At 44.4% G+C, this 15,589-nt stretch overlaps 1 pseudogene; it reads left to right on the forward strand.

Annotated features, from left to right (window-relative positions):
- The first annotated feature begins 13,881 nt into the window (after positions 1-13,881).
- Positions 13,882-13,999, forward strand: LOC124616848 (annotated as a pseudogene).
- Positions 14,000-15,589: the final 1,590 nt, after the last annotated feature.

Here is a 15,589-nt window from a genome sequence, read left to right on the forward strand (position 1 = left end):
TTTCTTCTCTTCCACGTTTATGTTTCACTTTTCACTTACATACGACACTGTTCTCCAAACACACAGTTTTGAAAAATTCTTAATCGTAGAGATGAGTTATTGGAGGAAGATTCCTTTCCCTGTACCAATAAACTTCAGATGTTTTCCTTGTGTCCCTCATCTCTTGTAATGTGGCTTCTTGGATATGAGAGTCCCTTCACTTTTCTTACTTCTGTCTGGCTGTCAATTCTGATTTTAAGTTAATTGTTATTCTCCTTTCCACTGCGCTTCATCACGTACATTTTTAAAACTTTTTATTATGTCACTTTCTTGTCTGTCGGTTCGCCAAAAATTTTGCAGTTGATTTTAAGTTAACTTGACAATGAGTTATAGGCCTGAAATTTTAAAAGCAGCTCAGGACTGGATGACAATATAGGATTAACTTGCATTCTTGTTAATCTGTTCGATAAAGGTTTCTGTGAAAGAGGTTGGTACCACCTGACAGCTGTCCTGCAGGAACGTTGTGTAGTGCGATTAGTACCTGAATGTGTTCTATGTAGTATAAGAGTGGATAGAAATAACTAACAAATGGAGGAGGGAAGACGAGATGTCTCTCTTCAGTATAGATTTTGCAAGTGATTTTAAACTAACTTTCCAATAAGTTGCAGAACTTAAATTTTAAACACAGCTCAGACCTGGATGAGAATGCAATACTAACTTGATTTGTTGTATAGTGTGCCGCGATAGGTATTTTTTGCATCACTGTCATTTCCCCATTTTCCTGATCCAGTAACAGTGGTTCGTGGGAAGAACGATTGCTGGTAAGCCTCTGTATCAGTTCGTATCTCTCTAATGTTTACATTCATTGTCTCTTCTTGTGGTAGAGGCAGGAGGAAGCAATACAATGGTTGATTCAGGTGAACAGAAATTGAAATAGACCTTAAATTTACCACATGTCTTTGTTGTCATCTCATCGAAGTGTTTGAAATCGATTGGTTATACTTCAGACACAAAAGAATAAGAAACGGAAACTAATAATCATTGAAGTAAGTCCGTACGTACTATGCCACCTGCGAATTTTAGCAATGGTATCTGCTCACTTGTACTTTTATTTTCCTTTCGAAACTTCATTTCCCTTCCTTAAAGTGTCCTCTAGTGTACAAATAACAGCGGTGATACGGTAGATGATGTAGATTATTTGTCAGTCCTCTAAGGACCGTGAAAATTTTATTATCCTAAATATATCAAACATTTTCTTTAATTTCGCAGATGCTATGGAGTAATCTAGCTTTTTTTTTATTTTTAGCTTTGTGGGAAGGTGAAACCCAGTTCTCACTGTGTGGCTTGGAAACGAGAACTCACAACCCTACTCGTTGCCGCGACGGTGCCTAAAATACAATATTCATCTCCTACAACAGGCGTGATTCGATCTTTTCGGCACTATCACGGTGATGCAAACCAGGGGTGAAGATAGATTAAGCTTAGAACGGGGTGGCACAACAATACTTATAGAAGAATTGGCTGCAGAGTCAAATATGTATATTTCGGTAGAGGACAAATATCTTAATAACGAAGTGCAAACGATTGTATAAGGTAAAACGGCACTGAAATATGTGGTATAAGTTCCTGGATACGAAATAGCTGCAACTGCACCGAGGAACAACGCTTGATCAATCAAGAAAAAGCCACACACGTAAGTAATCAGAAAACTTCTACAAAATGACGAAATGAAATATGTAATTGAGGGCGAACGAGAGAATTGCTGTGTAGGCCTGCATATGGTCGTATAAAATGACAGACCACCTTTCAGTTGGCACGGAAGCGTCGGTGCTCCAGATTTTACGTCGCAATTTCGGATGATTTGATTGTCGCAGCTAGCAATTAACTAAGTCATTAATTGTTTCTCCGACTAACTGGAAGTCTTCTGTCGACCTTCTGATGCGTGTAGTACTCAGTTAAACTGTGTGAACGCAGAACTTGAGCAGAAGACCACGTGCTCAGGAGACTGATTGTACGAGCCGCAGAAACGCCTCTTGACAGCCCAATGAACTCGCCTTCCAGTAAGGCGGAGCTCTTGCTGTGGGGATTATTTCAACTAGCAAAATTTATGAACAATGCCTCTATACTGAGGCATCACTACCGCCTGTCTGATATCTCTCGTCCGCAATCACAACACACGTAAAATCAAGAATCATTCCTAATTAATTACTTCATATAGAAATATCATTACTAGCCCCAAAGACTTTTTCCTTTATATTTAATCTAGTTCTGCCGAGGTGATAATAGTTTCACATCCTAAAGAACGTGGCCTCAAGTCTTCTATATCGAAGGACAATGTGAGGATTGCTTCTCTGGTACCTTTTCCCTTCCTGCAACCAAAGTTATCTTCGTTTAGCATATCTTCAACTTTTCTTTCCATTCTTCCGTATATTATTCTGGTCATAAGTTTAGAAGTGCGACTAGTCTGACCAAATTCCGATAGTTTACACTTTTATCCGCACTGTGTTGTTACAGAGGTAAATATTCGATAATGAGTTGAGAACCGACATCTCATTATTTGTGAGTGTCTTCTCTTGTATAATTTGAAAAATTAACAAAAATAGTGGAAGACGATAGTTGACATAGTTGGCAGCCACGCCACGTTATTAATAATGTTACAACCGCTAGCGGACAGCCCAGGTCTAGAGCATAAACAATTTCCACAAAAATATTCTCCACAGCGAAACAAAGGAAATGACGGTTCTTTAACAAGTGAAGAAAAATGGGTAGGCCTACTACACCTTCAATAATTAAACTAAATTAAACATGGACCGTACGTAGCGGAGCCACTATACTTCCTGAATCATAAAGTACATAAATAAACTCCATTATACTAGAAAGGTTGCTCATTCTTCACAGAACAGGATCTTAAAGTCGTTAGGGCTTTACGTTAAAAAAATCCAATCACGATTCTATAGCCAAACACTCTTTAATGAGCAAAGTCTTGAGGTCCCGATAACATTAGGTTAAAACGTAAAAATAAGTGTCTCACTTCAAGTTGAAAACCAAAATCCAGATCCATGCTTCATTCGAGAAGAATAAACACATAACAACTCTTATGATGTACTTCGCTGAAGAAATATTGAGAGCCTAATGTAATGAAATACCTAAGTCTGGTAACGTTATAAGCTTCCAAGCTGACACTCTTGTAGGTTGCAAGAACAACAGTACAACTATACCAAGTATAACATGCATGTCGATGACCACTGAGGAGTCCCAGCTGAGGAGGCAGCGTACTGTCTAGAAGTAGATGGCCCAGTCCTTGGCGCTGTGCAGTGGAGATCTTCAGGTTGCTCACCCCACAGAGCTGCTCTCCGGAGTTAGTGCACCCGCCTAAAAACCGCCTTGTGGACGGATACACGCGGGCCTATGTTTGGCACGTGACGTGCTGGACGCATGAAGAGGTGCGTTTTGCCAACGACCTCTGCCACAGCTGTGTGTACCACCTGGTGACCTGCCTCGAGTGCTGCTGGCGTCCTCTGCTGGCCTGCAGAAGAGCTTCTGTGAAGTTTGGAAGGTAGGAGACGAGATACTGGCAGAACTGAAGCTGTGAGGACTGGTCGTGAGTCGTGCTTGGGTAGCTCAGTTGGAAGAGCACTTGCCCGCGAAAGGCAAAGGTCCCGAGTTCGAGTCTCGGTCCGGCACACCGTTTTAATTTGCCGGGAAGTTTCATACCAGCGCACACTCCTTTGCAGAGTGAAAATTTCATTCTGGATACTGAATAATGTTTCGAGAAAGCGTCCCAGACCAGTTCTACTAGTCAAAGAGGCTTGTTGCACAACGGAAAGCTGTGTGTTTTGTCACAATTTCCAACTAACCCCTCCGTCTGCAGGGACAAATAGAAAAGAAGATAATTATGGAGACGACTGGACTCTGTGCTGCACACAGGTGAGTGTTACCCATATACAAAGCCCTGTCATGAGTCTCCCAGGTAAATTCCGCAGCGATGTAAAAACAGAATACCTCTACGTGTATTTGTTTTCTACACGGGCTTCCGCACGCAGAGGTTCGGCAGCTGTACAGAGCTTTTAATCCTCGCCCTGCCGAGTGCGAGTCCATTGTCTTACCACTGCGCCACCTGGAACGATTCACAACGTATGACAAGACCGCAGTTGATAAAGGTGGTTCATTTTGTAAAATTAAGTACATCAGTGCACTCTTTTTACGATAGAGAATTCTGAACCGTCTTCTTACCGCAGTAATATGAGTGATGCTTAGGCTGGTGTAACGGGTCCCTTCTGAATATAAAACGTTGATAAAATGTATACTATGCTTGACAAAAAAGTGAAGCACCCAGAAATGGAGGAGGAAACGAAATGAAATTTCAAGTTTTGAGAAGCTATGTGATGTTATTTGAGTGATTACAAAATCTAATCAAATTTACACAATCCTTTGTAGTATGAGCCCACTTATCAGTATAGTGTTGCGTCCCACCTGACCTGGATGAAAGCATGGTTTCGGTTGCGGAGGATGCCGTTACATTCTCCTGAGGCAAGCTGGCCCATAACTGTTGTAACTGGACTTCGATACCATGGATGCTGACACAGGAGAGCGTTCGAGATGGTCCCAAACATTTTTTATCAGGACAAATCTGGGAATCATGCTAGCCATTGGAGCGCCACAAATCACGCAGACAGTTCAAAGAGGCACGTGACATATGTGGACGGGCAGCCTCCTGCTGAAAAAGGCACCACGTTATTGTTGTGTGTGATATAACATGTGACACACGTGGACGAGCATTCTCCTCTTGAAAAAGGAAGCACATTACTGTTGCGTGAGAGTTAACACATGAGAAGGCAGTTTGTCTGTGACACACTGTTGTGACGTTATAGTTCTCCCCTATTGCTACCGTCCGCGACCTGAAGTCATAACGTACGATTCTCCACAACATGACGTCCGTATTTACAACGCTGTACCTCTACAAAATATTGGAAGAGTGAGATCTCTCCCGATATCGCGTAGGCTGCTTATCTTGCGCCAGGCAGAACCGCTATTCATTGCTGAACACAGTGCAACACCATTCATTAGCTGTCCCTCCTTGCCGGTCACGGTACATCCCAAACGCATCCGTTTGTGTTGTGGTGTTAACGACAGACTACTCTTGCAACGGTAATTCCCTAGTCTCCTTGCTGCTAGTCTCCGATTAACGGTGCCAAGATTGCACAGAATGTTACAGCAAATACATTCCATGTTCTTGGATGGCGGACGCCGATATTAAGGGGTAACGATGTCCTTGGTGTTTAATACGGCGTTCCTCCGTTGTGTTGGTCAGATATGGTCGACCGGAACCTAGTTAACGAGTATGCCTGTCCTCACATTCCGATGCAGTCCAACAACGGGCCACTCCACATTCGGGTGGCCCACGAATCTGGATATTACGAGGGTAATCCCAAAAGGTACCCTCTTTTTTATAAGTACATAGACCTGTTTATTTCTACAATGGTTTACATCAATTTATAGCTTCAACATTTATCTATTTTTCGACATAATCACCATATCTGCAGATGCATTTTTGTAGACGCTGTGGCAGTTTTTGTATGGCCATGTCATACCAGCTCGTCCCCATGCTATTTAGAAAGTTATGAACCTCATTTTTCACCTCGTCGGAGCTGAATCGCTTTCCGGCCAAATGTTCTTTTAACCTAGGGAATAGGTGATAGTCACTGGGCGCCAAGTCGGGATTAAGGGGTGGGTGGGTGGGTGATAATGTTCCACTGAAACTGTTGCAGGAGAGCAATGGTTTGCCAAGCCATGTGTGGGCGAGCGTTGTCATGGAGAATGTGTACGTTCTTGCTCAACATTCCTCTTCTCCGGTTCTGAGTTGCCCGTTTGAATTTTTTTTAGGGTCTCACAGTACCTGTCAGTGTTAATTGTGGTCCCAGAATTTCAGCGGCATTGTCGAAGAAGGATGCTGCCACTGGCGTGATTGTTGCTTGTCTTCAGGTGTATAGTGGTATGCCCAGGTTTCATCACCCGTGACAGTTGAGTCCAGAAAGTTGTCCTGTGCGGCTGCAAGGCTGTGAAGAAATGCGCGGGAAGCATCAACTCGTTGCCGCATCTGGTCCTCAGTCAGCATGGGTGGCACACATCTTGCTCGTACCTTCCGGTAGTTCAATGTTTCCGTCTAAATTCTGTGGGCGGTGCTTTGGGAAACCTCAGGAAGCAACGTGCAGAGATCATCCAGGGATATCCGCCGATCTTCACGCATGCTTTCCTCAACCTTCAACACTGTCTCCTCAGAAATTGATGGTCTCCCGCTTCTTTGTTCGTCGTGAATTTCTATCCGACCAGCTGCAGACTCTCTACACCACTAACGAACGTTTTTGACATCCATGCTCAACTCACCATACGCTTCCGTCTATTGGCGATGGATTTCAATCGGCGCAATGGCTTTTGCATTCAAAAACCAAATAACTGCGCGCAATTCGCACTTGGCCGTAGTATCCAACGGGAGCTCCATTCTCAACGGCTGCCAAGCCAAGACTGAGAGGCCTCAGCGCGGCGTGCGCATGTTTACACACTGCGCGTGAAACACTCTTCATAACAGTGTGACGAACTGCCACACAAACAGAGTTCTGTACGTATAAAAAAGTAGGTGACCTTACTTTTGGGATTACCCTTGTACACGACACGATCAGCCGGCCAAATGGTGACCGAAAATGGGACCCCTTACAAACTCTGCCAAGTGCTCATCCGTTGTCTCACAGGAGAACAATTATTGTCCGTGTCCTTCACAGTGATCACTCAACGTCGGACACAGTTCGCGTCCCTACTTTATCCTACCAGGACTGGCAGCAACACTAAACGCAAACAACACTAATCCACTCTGGTAGTTGCTCTACCTGTCACAGAATACTGATATGCTAATCATTTAAATGGACGCCAATGGTGTTTACGTGTACAAAATTTTGTTGACATCCGACCATTTTACCTAAATACTTAACTTTACTTATCAGGCAGTGTAGTTAAAAATGTTACGACGGTGTGCCGTCCCGTCACCACAACTTCGTATAATTTGACTATGTTGTTGTTGTTGTCTTCAGTCCAGAGACTGGTTTGATGCACCTTTCCATCCTGTGCAAGCTTATTCATCTCCAAGTAACTACTGTAACCTACACCCTTCTGAGTCTGCTTAGTGTATTCATCTCTTGGTCTCCCTCTACGGCCGGCCGGATTGGCCGAGCGGTTCTAGGCGCTACAGTCTGGAACCGCGCGACCGCTACGGTCGCAGGTTCGAATCCTGCCTCGCGCATGGATGTGTGTGATGTCCTTAGGTTAGTTAGGTTTAAGTAGTTCTAAGTTCTAGGTGACTGATGACCACAGAAGTTAAGTGCCATAGTGCTCAGAGCCATTTGAACCACCTCCCTCTACGATTTTGATCCTTCACGCTTCCCTCTAATACTAAATTGGTGATCCCTTGATGCCTCAGAACGTGTCCTACCAACCGATCCCTTCTTTTAGTCACGTTGTGTTACAATTTTCTCTTCTCTCCAATTCTGTTCAGTACCTCCTCATTAGTTACGTTACCTACCCATCTAACCTTCAGCATTCTTCTGTAGCACCAAATTTCGAAATCTTCTATTCTCTTCTTGTCTAAACTATTCATCGTCCATGTTTCGCTTCCATACATGGCCACACTCCATACAAATACTTACAGAAAAGGCTTCCTGACACTTAAATCTATACTTGATGTTAACAAATTTCTCTTCTTGAGAAAAACTTTCCTTACCAGAGCCAGTCTGCATTTTATATCCTCTCTACTTCAACCATCATCAGTTATTTTGCTCCCCAGACAGCAAAACTCATCTACTACCTTAAGTGTCTCATTTCCTAATCTAATTTCCTCAGCATCACCTGATTTAATTCGACTATATTCCATTCCATTTGACAATATGTCACTAATTTCTTGAATATCACAAGATTCGCCTCATTTGAGTAAGGCTATGACCAAGAAAGGAAAGTTATTTCCGGGGTCATTTTCAAAAATTATCGTAAAATTCAATTACTGATTTGCCCCGGTGCCCAGACAACCTGCAATGTTGTTTAAACAGATACGATGACTTGTTCATTTCTGTGCTAGCAGTTACGCTTGAAATTAATATTTTTAACAGTAATATACCATAGAATTACTCGCTCTCTCCCATCCCCCCCCCCCCCCAAAAAAAAAGAATCAAACATGGGCCTTGCTCATCTCGAGTGGTCTGCATGTCTCAGCAAACAGAGTTAGCCGAACCGTAAGTGTAACACTAAAAGACGGGTATCTGTGGAAAGGCCAGCAGCCTTTTGAGAGCTACACGGATAATAGAATGAATGAATGACTTGGTCCAGTAACGGTAACCAACAAGGCCTTGCTGTCCTGGTACTGAGAACGGCTGAAAGCAAGGAGAAACTAAAATCGTTATTTTTCCCGAAGGCATGCAACTATATTCTTTAGTTAAATGGTGATGGCATTTTCTTCAGTAACATAGTCTGGAGGTTAAGTTTTCTCCTATTCGGATACTACTCTGGAGGATGTAGTCATCAGAAGAAACAAACTGGTGACCTACAGGTCAGAGAGTAGAGTGTTAAATTCTTTAATTCAGAAGGTAGGCTAGAGAATTCAAAACGGTTAATGGATAGCTTGAAGTTAGATGTAGTGGGAATTGCTATGGCAAGAATAACAGGACTCCTGGTCAGGTGAGTACAAGGTTATGGACACAATATCAAATAGAATTAATAAAGGCGTAGGTCTAATAATGAATAATAAAACAGAAATACGGTTAAGCTATCATGAACAGCATAGTGAATACATTACTGCAGCCAAGATAAACACGAAGCCAAACCCACCAAATCAGTGCATTATTGGATCATAATGGAGCGAGAGACATTGACAACAGTGATAGAATGCAGTGATGCGAATTACGATTTAACAATAAGTAAAAAGAATCCACATGACTGGACAGCCTGTCAATGCGAAGATTTGCGAGGGTTGCCCAGAAAGTAATGCACGGCTTTTTTTTCTGTCGAAAACAATGCTACAAATGCGAAACGTTACATATGTATTATTTGAAGTCTCCTGAGTGAGCACGCCAAGTTTCTATCACTTTCGACAGCTATCGTAGCTGCAGGACAGTTTCAAAATGGTGTCTGTATGTGATGTACGTTACAAGCAACGTGCCGTCATTGAATTTCTCGCTGCAGAGAAAGAAACTGTGTAGAATATTCAAAAACACTTTTGCAAAGTCTATGGAGCATCTGCCGTCGACAGAAGTACAGTTAGTCGCTGGGCACGGACGGTGAGGCCATCGGAAGACGGTTCGGCGGAGCTCGGCGATTTGCAGCTGTCGGGGAGACCATCCACGGCTGTCACACCTGACATGTTGTAGCGAGCTGATGTTATCATACGCGAGGGCAGACGCATTACGACTTGGCAGTTGGCGATGCATCTGTCAATCAGCAAAGGAAGTTCACACAGTGAAGCACTGGCTCCGCCACCAGGACTGGGATTGGCATCGACGGGGCATACGCGCCCTTGTTTCGCGCTGGAGGAAGGCCATCGAACGGGATAGAGATTACGTGGAAAAACAGGGTGTGTAGATAAAGCACCTTTCTTTCGTTTGTGTAGTTCTCATTATGTTCAATACAGAATTGTTGAAGAAAAAAATCGGGTGTACTACACTCCTGGAAATTGAAATAAGAACACCGTGAATTCATTGTCCCAGGAAGGGGAAACTTTATTGACACATTCCTGGGGTCAGATACATCACATGATCACACTGACAGAACCACAGGCACATAGACACAGGCAACAGAGCATGCACAATGTCGGCACTAGTACAGTGTATATCCACCTTTCGCAGCAATGCAGGCTGCTATTCTCCCATGGAGACGATCGTAGAGATGCTGGATGTAGTCTTGTGGAACGGCTTGCCATGCCATTTCCACCTGGCGCCTCAGTTGGACCAGCGTTCGTGCTGGACGTGCAGACCGCGTGAGACGACGCTTCATCCAGTCCCAAACATGCTCAATGGGGGACAGATCCGGAGATCTTGCTGGCCAGGGTAGTTGACTTACACCTTCTAGAGCACGTTGGGTGGCACGGGATACATGCGGACGTGCATTGTCCTGTTGGAACAGCAAGTTCCCTTGCCAGTCTAGGAATGGTAGAACGATGGGTTCGATGACGGTTTGGATGTACCGTGCACTATTCAGTGTCCCCTCGACGATCACCAGTGGTGTACGGCCAGTGTAGGAGATCGCTCCCCACACCATGATGCCGGGTGTTGGCCCTGTGTGCCTCGGTCGTATGCAGTCCTGATTGTGGCGCTCACCTGAACGGCGCCAAACACGCATACGACCATCATTGGCACCAAGGCAGAAGCGACTCTCATCGCTGAAGACGACACGTCTCCATTCGTCCCTCCATTCACGCCTGTCGCGACACCACTGGAGGCGGGCTGCACGATGTTGGGGCGTGAGCGGAAGACGGCCTAACGGTGTGCGGGACCGTAGCCCAGCTTCATGGAGACGGTTGCGAATGGTCCTCGCCGATACCCCAGGAGCAACAGTGTCCCTAATTTGCTGGGAAGTGGCGGTGCGGTCCCCTACGGCACTGTGTAGGATCCTACGGTCTTGGCGTGCATCCGTGCGTCGCTGCGGTCCGGTCCCAGGTCGACGGGCACGTGCACCTTCCGCCGACCACTGGCGACAACATCGATGTACTGTGGAGACCTCACGCCCCACGTGTTGAGCAATTCGGCGGTACGTCCACCCGGCCTCCCGCATGCCCACTATACGCCCTCGCTCAAAGTCCGTCAACTGCACATACGGTTCACGTCCACGCTGTCGCGGCATGCTACCAGTGTTAAAGACTGCGATGGAGCTCCGTATGCCACGGCAAACTGGCTGACACTGACGGCGGCGGTGCACAAATGCTGCGCAGCTAGCGCCATTCGACGGCCAACACCGCGGTTCCTGGTGTGTCCCCTGTGCCGTGCGTGTGATCATTGCTTGTACAGCCCTCTCACAGTGTCCGGAGCAAGTATGGTGGGTCTGACACACCGGTGTCAATGTGTTCTTTTTTCCATTTCCAGGAGTGTACTTTCTGGGCAACCCTCGTAGTCGTTAGAAATGCTTTCTGAAACACAGTGTAATACCAATTATAATCTCCGGGATGTACTTACGAGAAGGGAGCCAATAAAAAAAGAAAATGGAGAATAAATCTACAATGCGTTAGTGGGATGTCATCTGGAGGAACACGATAGCTCACGCTTTTCACCGCAAGTAATGGCCTCGTACTACAAGCTAGTCAGTCATATGGTCGCATCGAATGAGACGCTGCACTACACCAACTTTTGTAGCACACACGAAGGGAGTGACGCCCTGCAACATCAATTCATTTGGAATTCCAGATTTCCAAAGGAAAATCTTAATCGACTCAAACCGAATAAGAGTCCAGTGTCTAACCACTCTCGAACAGCGCGCGAAAAAAACTAATATCTATATCTTTACGTACGAGCTATGATTTCCCTTATTTTATAATGATGATCGTTCCGTCCTATGCAGGTAAGCATCAACAAAATATTTCGTGAGAAGATTCCACCGCAACGAGTAACTCCTTTCTTTTAATGATGTCCAATCCCAAATCCTGTATCATATCCGTGACACACTCTCCCCTATTTCTTCATTACACAAAATGTACTGGTCTCCTTTGCACTTTCTCGATGTATTCGGTTAATCCTATGTGGTACGGATCTCACACCGCGCAGCAGCGTTCCAAAAGACGACGGACAAGCGTAGTGTTGGCAGTCTCTTCAGTAGATATGTTGCATTCTCTAACTGTTTTGCCAATAAAACTCGGTCTACGTTCGCCTTCCCCACATTTTCTATGCGTGCTATCCAATTTAAGCTATCCGTAATTGTAATTTCTAGGTATTTAGTTGAATTTACGGCCTTTAAATTTGACTGATTTATCGTGTAACCGAAGTTTATCCGGTTCCTTTTAGCATTCATGTGGATGACCTCACACTTTTCATTATTTAAGATCAATCCCCAATTTTCTCGCCATACAAATATCTTTTCTAAATAATTTTGCAATTTTTTTTGATTTTCTGATGACTTTACTAGACCATAAACGAGAGCATTATCTGCAGACAGTTGCTCAGATTCTCTCCTAAATCGTTTGTATACGAGTAAATAGGGAACAAAAAAGGGCTTATAACGCTACCTTGAGGAACGCCAATAACCATTTCCTTTTCACTCGACGATTTTACGTCACTTACAACGAAATGTGACCTCTCCGGCAGGAAACCACGAATCCAGTCGCATAACTGAGACGATATTCTATAAGCACGCAATTTGATTACAAGCCGCTCGTGAGGTACGGTGTCAAAAGCCTTCTGGAAATCTATAAATACGGAATCCGTATGAAATCCCTCGTCAGTAGCACACAACACCTAGTGCGAGTAAAGAGCCAATTGTGTTTCGCAAATCCGTATTGACTATGAGTCAATAGACCCTTCTCTTCGAGATAATTCATAATGTTCGAACACAATGTAATTTCCAAAATCCTGCTGCATATCGACGTTAATGGTATGGACTTGTAATTTAGTAGATTGCTTCTACTGCCTTTCTTGAATATTGATGTGACCTCTGCAGCTTTCCAGTTTTTGGGTAAGGGTCTTTCGTCGAGCGAGTAGTTGCGTTATGATTGTTAAGTATGGGGCTGTTGCATCAGCATACTATGAAAGGAACCTAATTGGTTTACAATCTGGACCAGAAGGCTTGCTTTGATTAAGAGATTTAATTGCTATTCTGAGGTTGTCCACTTCTAAGCTACTCATGTTGCCAGCTGTTCTTAATTCTAATTCTGGAATATTTACTTCGTCTTCTTTGGTGAAGGCATTTCGGAAGGCTGTGTTTAGTAGTCCTGCTTTGGCAGCAGTGTCTTCGATAGTATCTCCATTGCTATCGCGCGGTGGCCGAGCGGTTCTAGGCGCTGCAGTCTGGAACCGCGCGACCGCTACGGCCGCAGGTTCGAATCCTGCCTCGGGCATGGGTGTGTGTGATGATGTCCTTAGATTAGTTAGGTTTAAGTAGTTCTAAGTTCTAGGGGACTGATGACCTCAGATGTTAAGTCCCATAGTGCTCAGAGCCATTTGAGCTATCGCGCGGAGAAGGCATTGATTGTTTCTTGCCGCCAACATACTTCACATGCGACCAGACTCTCTTTGGATTTCCTGCCAGGTTTCGACACAAAGTTTTCTTGTGGAAACTGTTATAAGCATCTCGCATTAGAGTCCGCGCTAAATTTCAAGCTTCTGTAAAAGATCATCAGTCTTGGGAATTTTGCGTTCGTTTGAATTTGGCATGCTTTTTCGTTGTTTCTGCAACAGTATTCTGACCGGTTGTGTGTACCAACGGAGATCAGCTCCATCGTCAGTTAATTTATTTAGTATAAATCTCTCAGTTTCTGCCGGTACTATTTCTTGGAATTCAAGCCACATCTGGTCTACACTTACACTTTAATTTGAAGGAAGTGGGGATTGTCTCTCAAGAAGCCGTCACGCGAATATTTATCTTCTTTTTAAATAGGTATATTTTTCGTTTATTTTTGGAGGATTTGGGAGTTACGGTATTCAACCTCGGTACTACAGCCCTATGTTCACTAATCCGTTCAAAAATGGCTCCAAGCACTATGGGACTTAACATCTGAGGTCATCAGTCCCCTTGACTTAGAACTGCTTAAACCTAACTTAACCTAAGGACATCACACACACCCATGCCCGAGGCAGGATTCGAACCTGCGACCGTAGCACACTAATCCGTGTATCCGTTTTGATGTTCGTTATTATCTCAGGATTATTTGTTGCCAAGAGGGCAAGTGTCAACGGCCTTGCCGCAGTGGTAACACCGGTTCCCGTCAGATCACCGAAGTTAAGCGCTGTCGAGCTAGGCTAACACTTGGGTGGGTGACCATCTGGTATGTCGAGTGAAGTTGGCAAGCGGGATGCACTCAGCCATTGTGAGGCAAACTGAGGAGCTACTTGATTGCAGAGTAGCGGCTCCGGGAGAGCGGTGTGCTGACCACATGCCCCCCCATATCCGCATTCAGTGACGCCTATGGATGAGGATAACACGGTGGTCGGTCGGTAACGTTGGGCCTTCCAAGGCCTATTCGGAGAGAGTTTAGTTTAGTTTAGTTTAAGCGGGCAAGGAAGGTTTCACAACCGCTTACTACTCTAGTGGGATCATGAAGTAACTGCACAAAATAATTATCAGAGAATGCATTTAACACGATTTGGATGTCCGGATTTAGACATTATCAAGGGTAAATTGGAGTGACCACCAACTAGAATTGTATGAGTCGGGTTTGAAATTAGACTCAAGTTTCCTTTGAACCTTTCAGCAATTGTATCATCTGAGTTGGGAGGTCGCTAATAGGATGCAATTATTATTTTATTCCCTTGAGTGTGGCTCTTGTACAAAATACGACACGCAGGCGCTCACTAACATTTCCAGACAAGTATAATGCCAACGCTCATCGTCCGGCCGTACTTTTGCGTCGTGTTCTACACTGTATTACTACCGAGCGCTTATCCCCACAGGATGCACTAGAATTGTAGTTTAAATTCGCATCCCTGCGGTTAGCTGCTCCACCTGCCTCTGTCCGAAGCGTTTTTCCTCACCCCGGAGGTTGCTCCACAAACGGCAGTCGCCATGTTTCTGCCCGTTTAGAGACTACGAAGTTTCATTTGGCCTGTTCGCAAGGTGAGGCGCGCTCGATTCATGCAGGAGTTTGACAGTCAGCAGTCTCTTTTTGCAGCGGGTAGTGCCAGTCGCGTCCGCAAAACAGGCACGGCCGACAAAAATTCTCACACGATGCATAGAGTTACTTGTAGTTTGCACGTAGTTGCAAATCCTACAAGTATTTGTGTCATCAGTTTCAGAAATGTAATTATTTTATGTTGGTGGCTTTACTATTACGAAATGAAATGTTATTTATGTTCCTCGTTTGACATAGCTATAAAGACAAATAAATAAATAAAAGCGGAAGACAAAAACAGTTAGCTTAAAGTCGACTGGACCGAGATTTTTGCGTTTATTTAGCACTTAAAATGCCTTCGGATCTGTATTATTTGTCAGAAAAAACTGGCTCATAATACGAAATAAAATTTGGAGGGACGCTTTACAACCAAACGCTTGTCATTTAGTACTTAGCATCCTGTCGGTGATGCAAGGAGGAAAGCGTTTGAAGACTTTCAGAAGATTCAAAAGCAAAGTACCGTATTTCATCATTCCAACAAAGTTAGTATTCATAGTTTAGTGCCTCATGATGACTGGATGTTGTGTGATGTCCTTAGGTTAGTTAGGTTTAAGTAGTTCTAAGTTCTAGGGGACTGATGACCATAGATGTTAAGTCCTATAGTGCTCAGAGCCATTTTGAACCTAGTTTAGTGGTTTGCCAGGAAGAGAGGAAAACCTTATACAGACGGCGAATATATGCGAGGGGACTGCGAAAATTATGTTGCACATGTCGTCCTACGCTACGACCAATGCACAAGAGTGGCGCATTAGCAAAGAGTGCACATGT

The sequence above is a fragment of the Schistocerca americana genome, chromosome 5 (assembly GCF_021461395.2).
Source record: "Schistocerca americana isolate TAMUIC-IGC-003095 chromosome 5, iqSchAmer2.1, whole genome shotgun sequence".
Taxonomy (NCBI): Eukaryota; Metazoa; Arthropoda; class Insecta; order Orthoptera; family Acrididae; genus Schistocerca; species Schistocerca americana.